Here is a 6892-nt window from a genome sequence, read left to right as displayed (position 1 = left end):
TAACACCTACCAGGCATTGCAAATTGCATTGACATTTATTTCTTTTCTCCCTTCCTATTTCTATTTGCTTTTCATTTCATGTGTTTAATTATATTTGAGAGTAAATTTTAGAAAAACAAAACTTTTACTATTTAATGAGAGAAAATCAAAATTCTAATAAAAATATTTATATTTGTGATTTCATCAATTTATCGAATTAGTTTTTGTACGTATATTATACTATGTAATGACAGAAAATACCTTCTCAATCTTAACAAAGTATATAATTTTATGCAAAAAATTACTAACATCATTCATAGTCGCGCGAAGCGCGAGAAAATTCACTAGTTGTGAGCACGTGATTTTTGCCCTATATATGAATTAATCTCAGAAATTCAAACAAAATAATTTCTTTATTATTTTACAATTTTTGTGAATTTTGTGTTATTTTCTTGTAATTGTTTGCATTTTATTTGTGCATTTTAATTCATATGAAAAATACAAAAATACATTTGCATTTAGGATCTAATTTCATATTTTAGGATTAATTAGGGTTAATTTGCTTTAGAACAAAATATGAAGAAAATAACAAAAATAGTTCACTTTTGCATTTTTAATTGTTTAATTGTGAATTCGACACGAAATAGATTTTAAACAATTGTAGGAGTTAATTAGTTTAACTTTGAAATATATTAGGACTTTATCTTTATTCTTGCATTTTTATAAAATCAGAAAAAATAAAAATACAAAAATACAAAATGAAAACAAAAATAAGTAAAAGGAATAAAAGGAAAAACAATTAAAAATGGGTGGTCTTAATAAGAGACCAAAATTGGGCTCATTTTAATTTGACCAAACCTCAGCCCAAATAAAAATTCCCACCAGAACCCATTTCCGACCCAAGCCCAAAAACCATTCCCCACCCGGTCCAGCTCTCTATCGCCCAAAACGACGCCGTCCTCTCACCATCTAATCTTGGCTGTCAATTCTCCTTGATCTAACGGCCACAATTGGCTCTTGGGTTTATAATAAAACTGTCCTAATATACGTATAGCCCTAAACGACCGTATTCATCTTCCTCGTATCTCTCTGTAGCACCACCGGCGGAGCCGCCGCCGGTGAACGTCGCCGTCACCATTCACGCCCAAATTAACACCCCGTGATCCTCTCTTCTCCCTCATCTCAAATCTACAAACAGCTCCCTTCAAAACCCAGCCCAGCTCTTCGAATATTCGTCCAAAGTTTTCCGGCCACGACGCCGGTTACCCCAAATGACCCCAAAATAACACCATAGAACCGCCTAATCTTCCTCTATCCAACCCCCATAATTGTGTCCCTCAAATATTGCCCGATTTGCTCGAATTTGAACTCGAAGACTTTCCGGCCAAACCCTAAAATGCCCAAACGCATGCAAGTGACGCCATAGAGTCTCTGGGCCTTCCTCGTAATGAATAGGTCATCAATCGAGCTTTGTTCCCGCCGGAGCTGGTCGTGTTCAAACTTGGAAATTTAATTGGAGTTTTGAAATGAATCAGTAAGTTTTCGAGTGCATTTTCTTATTTTTGATTTTCCTCTGTTGATATTCACTGATTTCCTAGGATTATATAGCTTCTTAATTTGTTTGGTAACAATGTTTAGTCTGGGATTAATAACTTTTCTTTTTCATCTTTCTTGTTGATCCCTATCTGCTTGATTCATACTAATTTTAGGTGATTAATTAGTTATTCATTAGGTTTGTCTCAGTTTGGCCGTTTGAATAATGATTCTTAATTTTAGTTGTAATTCTGTTTGATTACATATTTGTTTGAATGTTAATTTGCTTAATATTTGCTGTTAATTCTTAATTTATTCTTAATATTTGCTGTTAATTCATCCCAGTAGATAGGATTATATTTTTTTTAGTTGAAAGTTCAGACCCTAGGACTCTTTTGGATATAGCTGTTCTGTTTAGTAATTTTGGGTTAAATTAAGGGCAATTGGGGTAATTTGGGGTAGGGAATTTAGCTAGAATTTCCTAGAAGCTTCTAGGTGTAGGTGTTAAGGCATATTTCAGTTAACATAGAGGGTTGACTTGAGTCACAGGGCAAGAAGTAGGGGATTGAAGTTGAAATTAAATAGAGACTTGAAATAAAAGCAAAAATCTGACCATTCACCTGGGTTGTCTATTAAAGGGATCACAATTGTTTTGTTAGGGGTTCTTCTTTTGATTTCCAGTCATCTTTGAACTGAAAAAACAAGCCCCTCTCATTAGTTTTTTTGTTCCAGATCTTAAATAGGAATTCAAATTTCAAAAAAAATCAAAAAAAAAAATAGAACAAAACTCAAAAATCCAAAAAAAAAAAGTGTTATTGTTCCATTGATCACTTTGATTCAATCTCAAGTTGGTCTAATTAATGTCGATATTCTGATTCCACAATTGATAGCTGATAGATAGAAGCTGAGTGCATTTTGAATTTGAGTTCGTCTCTGTTGTTGTTTGGTTGAAAGGGTCTCAAAAGTACCTTGTGTGGTTTGTTTACGAGTGATTGTGGGTTGTTCAAGTTGCTGTTGGGTTCGTGTTGTTATTCCTGCATGGATTTTTGAAATTTCTGGATTTCTGGGTTTATTGTTTGGACTGGATCGTCGTTCTACTGCTGGAAATCGAATATTGTTGCTGCTGCTTGACTGTTGCTGTAACTGACCATTTCTACTCTCATTTCTGTCCAATATTCAGGTACACACATGAACTCATTGATGATGTAACTCCGAGATTAAGCATGAAATAAAATGTTTGGGCAGTTGCTCGCTGGATGAGGCGTCTGTTGTTATTCCATTATAAATGATAGTTGAAGTATGTTTTGAGCTGATTAACACTCGATGAAATTTGAAGCTGTGGAATGTGTACTTAGCGAGGACTATATGGGATCAGTAATCTCACCTTATTTGATTATAGATTTGGTAGTTAAACACTGAATTCAGTAGCATAGACTTTCAGGTTAACTGTACACTCTAAATAGTCTAGTATGCTGTAATGTGGTAGTGAATAATGTTAGTTTCCAATCGTTAATTGTTAGTGTTAGTTTAAATGAGTGTTGTTAAGCATGAATTTGTTTCCGGTGATCGTAAAAAAAAAACAAGTTTAAAAGAGGTCTGTGTCTCATTTGATTCAATTCCGTAGTCCAGCTGGTTTGAAGTATTAATGTGTTTGAGTGTTAATCTAGTAATAGTGATTTGAAAAATACATTATTTTGAATTGGGCCTTTAGCTGGCTTGTATGAATTGGTTATTCTGTTGTGAACTATTTAGGCACATGTGAAGTAATTTGAAATAAGTGTAGCAGATCTGGGCCTGCTGTTGGGCCTTACGTGACTGGGCTGCCGATGGCCCAGTTTCCAGAGATGTTTGGTTATAGTTTAGGAAAAACACGGGTTGCCCAGCTCAGGGAATCGGTCTCCCGATCTGTCCTCCAAAGCCTGATCAGTTGAGGCGTCTTGGGTCACACAGCTTGGGCCATTTGGGCATGAGATTAAATGGAAGATGGACTAATAATACCCAAGGGATAGGTGGTGGATCTCATTATCTAACAATAATTAATTAGAATTTCATTTTATTTTAGAGACAAATAGAAAATCGTAGTCACTTTTAGGTTGGACTTTTAATAAAATAAAATGAGATGAGCCTCGCCGAACAAAGATACAAATGTGGGGCCCTCAATAGTGTTATATGAAAGTTAATTAGAATTCGTGATGGCCGTTTAGCGAATTACACGGCTTTTCCCCAAATAATAATACGCTAGACTCTTTAAGCACGACTTTAATAAAATTACATTCTTAAATACGGGTGCACATTTATGTGACTCAAATCCAAATCTCAACGGAGTCGAAATGTGTTGACAACCACGGGTGCATTGATGTGACGTGGTTCAAGACGTATTTTTACGACGTTGCAATTCTCGTTAAAATAATAATAATAAAAGCGGTTTAAAATTAAAAAGTCCATAAGCAAGAACATGTTTTGAATCAGATAAAATCAAATACAATAGTTGAGCGACCGTGCTAGAACCACGGAACCCGGGAATGCCTAATACCTTCTCCCAGGTTAATAGAATTCATTACTCGGATTTCTGGTTCGCGGACTGTTAACAGAGTCATATTTTTCCTCGGTTCGGGATTCAACCGGTGACTTGGGACACCATTAATCTCCCAAGTGGCGACTCTGAATAATTAATAACTAAACCCCGTTCCGTCCTTTAATTGGAAAAACTCCTTTATGCCCTTGCGGGCGTAGGTGAAAAAGGAGGTGTGACAGCTCTGGCGACTCTGCTGGGGATCGAACCCAGAATCTCTGGTTCAGGGTTTAAGAATTCGTGCTTAGAATAATTATTGTGTTGGCTTTATCTGATCTCCTTACATGTTTCATGCTAAATGTGCTAAATGTTTTACCGCTTTGATATTATCTGAACTGTATATAAGCTGTGCCGAAACCCTTCTCTTCTCACCTCCGGGGATGTGCTTACTGGTTGAGACTCCCTATTCTGTTAGTGTCATACCCTGAAATAAAAAGAGGCTCGGATAAGTTGCAAAGCCGGACGATCTCGCTGGTCCCCGGTACGCTGCCCCCTCCTCGACTCGAGTTGTCCGCTCGAGTGCACTGTTTAGAACACATACCCAGGTTTTGAACCTAGAATAACTTGACTTCATGCCGGATCCCTAGTAGGAGCGCTTAATTGCATCATGCTGCATTTGACTTAGGGGACTCAACACAAGGGTTGGGTCCGTCTAGGGCTAGCAACCTGTAATGAAAAGACCATCCTGATGCATCCTACTTGTTCTGTACATATATTTGTTTCGAACCGGCATGTTGACCGGCTTTTGAATCTCGGGAATGTTGGAAAATTGAGAAAAAGAGAGAAATAGCAGTTAGGGAGTTAATTGATTATTTTAGAAAAACTAATGACCAAATACTGTCGAAACTCTGCCGAAATTTTGAGAAAATGGAAAAAGGAAAATGTTTTATTTTTAATAGTTTGATTTACTAAAAAGCAAAGGAAAAATAGAAAAAGAGACTTTTATTTTTTGAAAGTTGTTTGTTGAAAATGAAAAGAAAAAGAGTCTTTGTTTTAGTTTGGAAAAAATAGGTTGTTTATTGTTTGTTGAAAATGAAAAAGAAAGGGAGAGTCGTTATTTTGTCTTGTTTTCAAAAATAGAAAAGGAAAAATAGTTTGTCTTGCCATGGAAAATGAAAGGAAAGAGCCTTGTTTTCAAAAATATAGTTAGTTTCTTTGCCCGAACTACGCCGGTTTGATTCTCACAGGGTGTGGGATACGTAGGCAACCCTCATCGGGTCCAACCTCCCCTTTGCAAAAATAGCCAAAAATATTTAAGTTTAAATTTTGGCATGAATAAGTCGGGTGATGCCGTTTTCGTCAAAAACAGCCGAACGTTCCCGAAATGGACGCCGGAAGGCTGACTTTGCATAACGGCCACCTTTGGTCATTTTTAGATTTTTGGCCGGTTGACCCGCACAGCCTTATATTTTTCGTCCCCGAGGAGCTGGAAGGCCGTGTTCTGCAATACCGGGTGTAAGCACGTGATTTTTGCCCAATATGAGAATTACTCCCAAAAAAATCAAAAATAAAATAATTTTTCTTGGTGTGCAATTTTGTGATATTTTGTGATATTTTGGATAATTATTTGTATTTGTCTGTGTTTGTTTATTTGCTAAATTAATAAAAAAATACAACAATATGTCGCATTTTGCATGTAGGATTCAATTCTACAATTGTTAGTAATTAAATTTGTTTTACAAAAAATAAAAATTACAAAAATAGGCATCGTTTGTATTTTTAGCATTTAATGTCCAAATATACAATTTTATGCTTAATTATTACTTAATTGTGCGTTAATTATTATTGGGAGTTAATTTGCACTTTTATAATTTAATTTAGCTCTTAATAATAATTTAATTATTTTTATAATTTAGTTTTAGATAAATAAAAGAAGAAAAAAAGAAGACAAAAATACAAAAAATCGGAATTGGGCCTCTTCTTCAATTTCAAGCCACAGGCCCAAAAAAATGGCCCAACCTTCCCTACGACCCAGTCCATTTCGAACCGGGTCGACCCAGTCCATAACCCAAAAAGATCCAAACCCTCTTTTCTTTCATTTTTCCTAAAACAAAATAAAACAAAAAATAAAAAAAAACCAAGAAAACCCTAACACTAACCATCCGCCACCCCCCTCATTTTCTTTCTTCTTCTTCTTCAAGCTCCAAATGATCTCCATCCATGGCTGCCCCATCTTCAGCTTTCTTCGTCCCAAGCTTCATCTTCATCGTCAAATAACATCCGCCATCGACGAGCTCGCCAAGCTCCCATGGCTGCGAATCTTCTTCTCCTTCTTCTTTGTTGCGTCGTTGTTTCTTCTACTGCTGCTGCGTCTGCCATGGTTGCTCCCCCACTGTTTCTGCGTCGCTGCTGCTACTGCCACTGCGTCGCCGCTGCTGCTGCCACTGTGTCGCCGCTGCTGCTGCCACTGCGTCACCACAACTGCTACTGCTTAAGCAAAAGCTTCGTCCAAACGAGCATCGTCGTCTCCATCGCTGCCACTAGTTGAGTAGCGTTGCTACTGCTGCCCGTGTCGCCACTGCTGCTGCGTTTTTCTTCCAGCTATTTGCTGCTTCACTTCATCGTCCTCTTCGCTGCTATTGTTTCGTTGTCGCTTCGTCGTCTTCAAGTCCGTTTATGTCAAAGTTTCGTTGGATTCGTTTAAAGTTCGTTCGAGTTCGTCGTTGGTCATTTACGGTTAGTTGTTCTAAGTTTTGTTTCTGTCCATAATTTGTTTGATATTTTCAGATTTGGAATTAGTATAAGTTTGCTTTAGTTTTCTTATTTATTTTAGATAAAAATTGTTAGTTTAATTATATTGTTGTTAGA

At 36.7% G+C, this 6892-nt stretch overlaps 1 long non-coding RNA gene across 1 annotated transcript; it reads left to right on the top strand.

Moving 5' to 3' along the window:
- Positions 1 to 918: 918 nt before the first annotated feature.
- LOC107774264 (uncharacterized) lies at positions 919 to 3105 on the top strand. The gene is made up of 2 exons (XR_001645461.2): positions 919 to 1513; positions 2693 to 3105. It is a non-coding gene; the product is annotated as an uncharacterized LOC107774264 (long non-coding RNA).
- Positions 3106 to 6892: the final 3787 nt, after the last annotated feature.

Source organism: Nicotiana tabacum, chromosome 20, assembly GCF_000715075.1.
Source record: "Nicotiana tabacum cultivar K326 chromosome 20, ASM71507v2, whole genome shotgun sequence".
NCBI classification, from domain to species: domain Eukaryota; kingdom Viridiplantae; phylum Streptophyta; class Magnoliopsida; order Solanales; family Solanaceae; genus Nicotiana; species Nicotiana tabacum.
The sequence above is the reverse complement of the archived record's forward strand: the minus strand, read 5'-3'. Positions and strand labels throughout refer to the sequence as shown.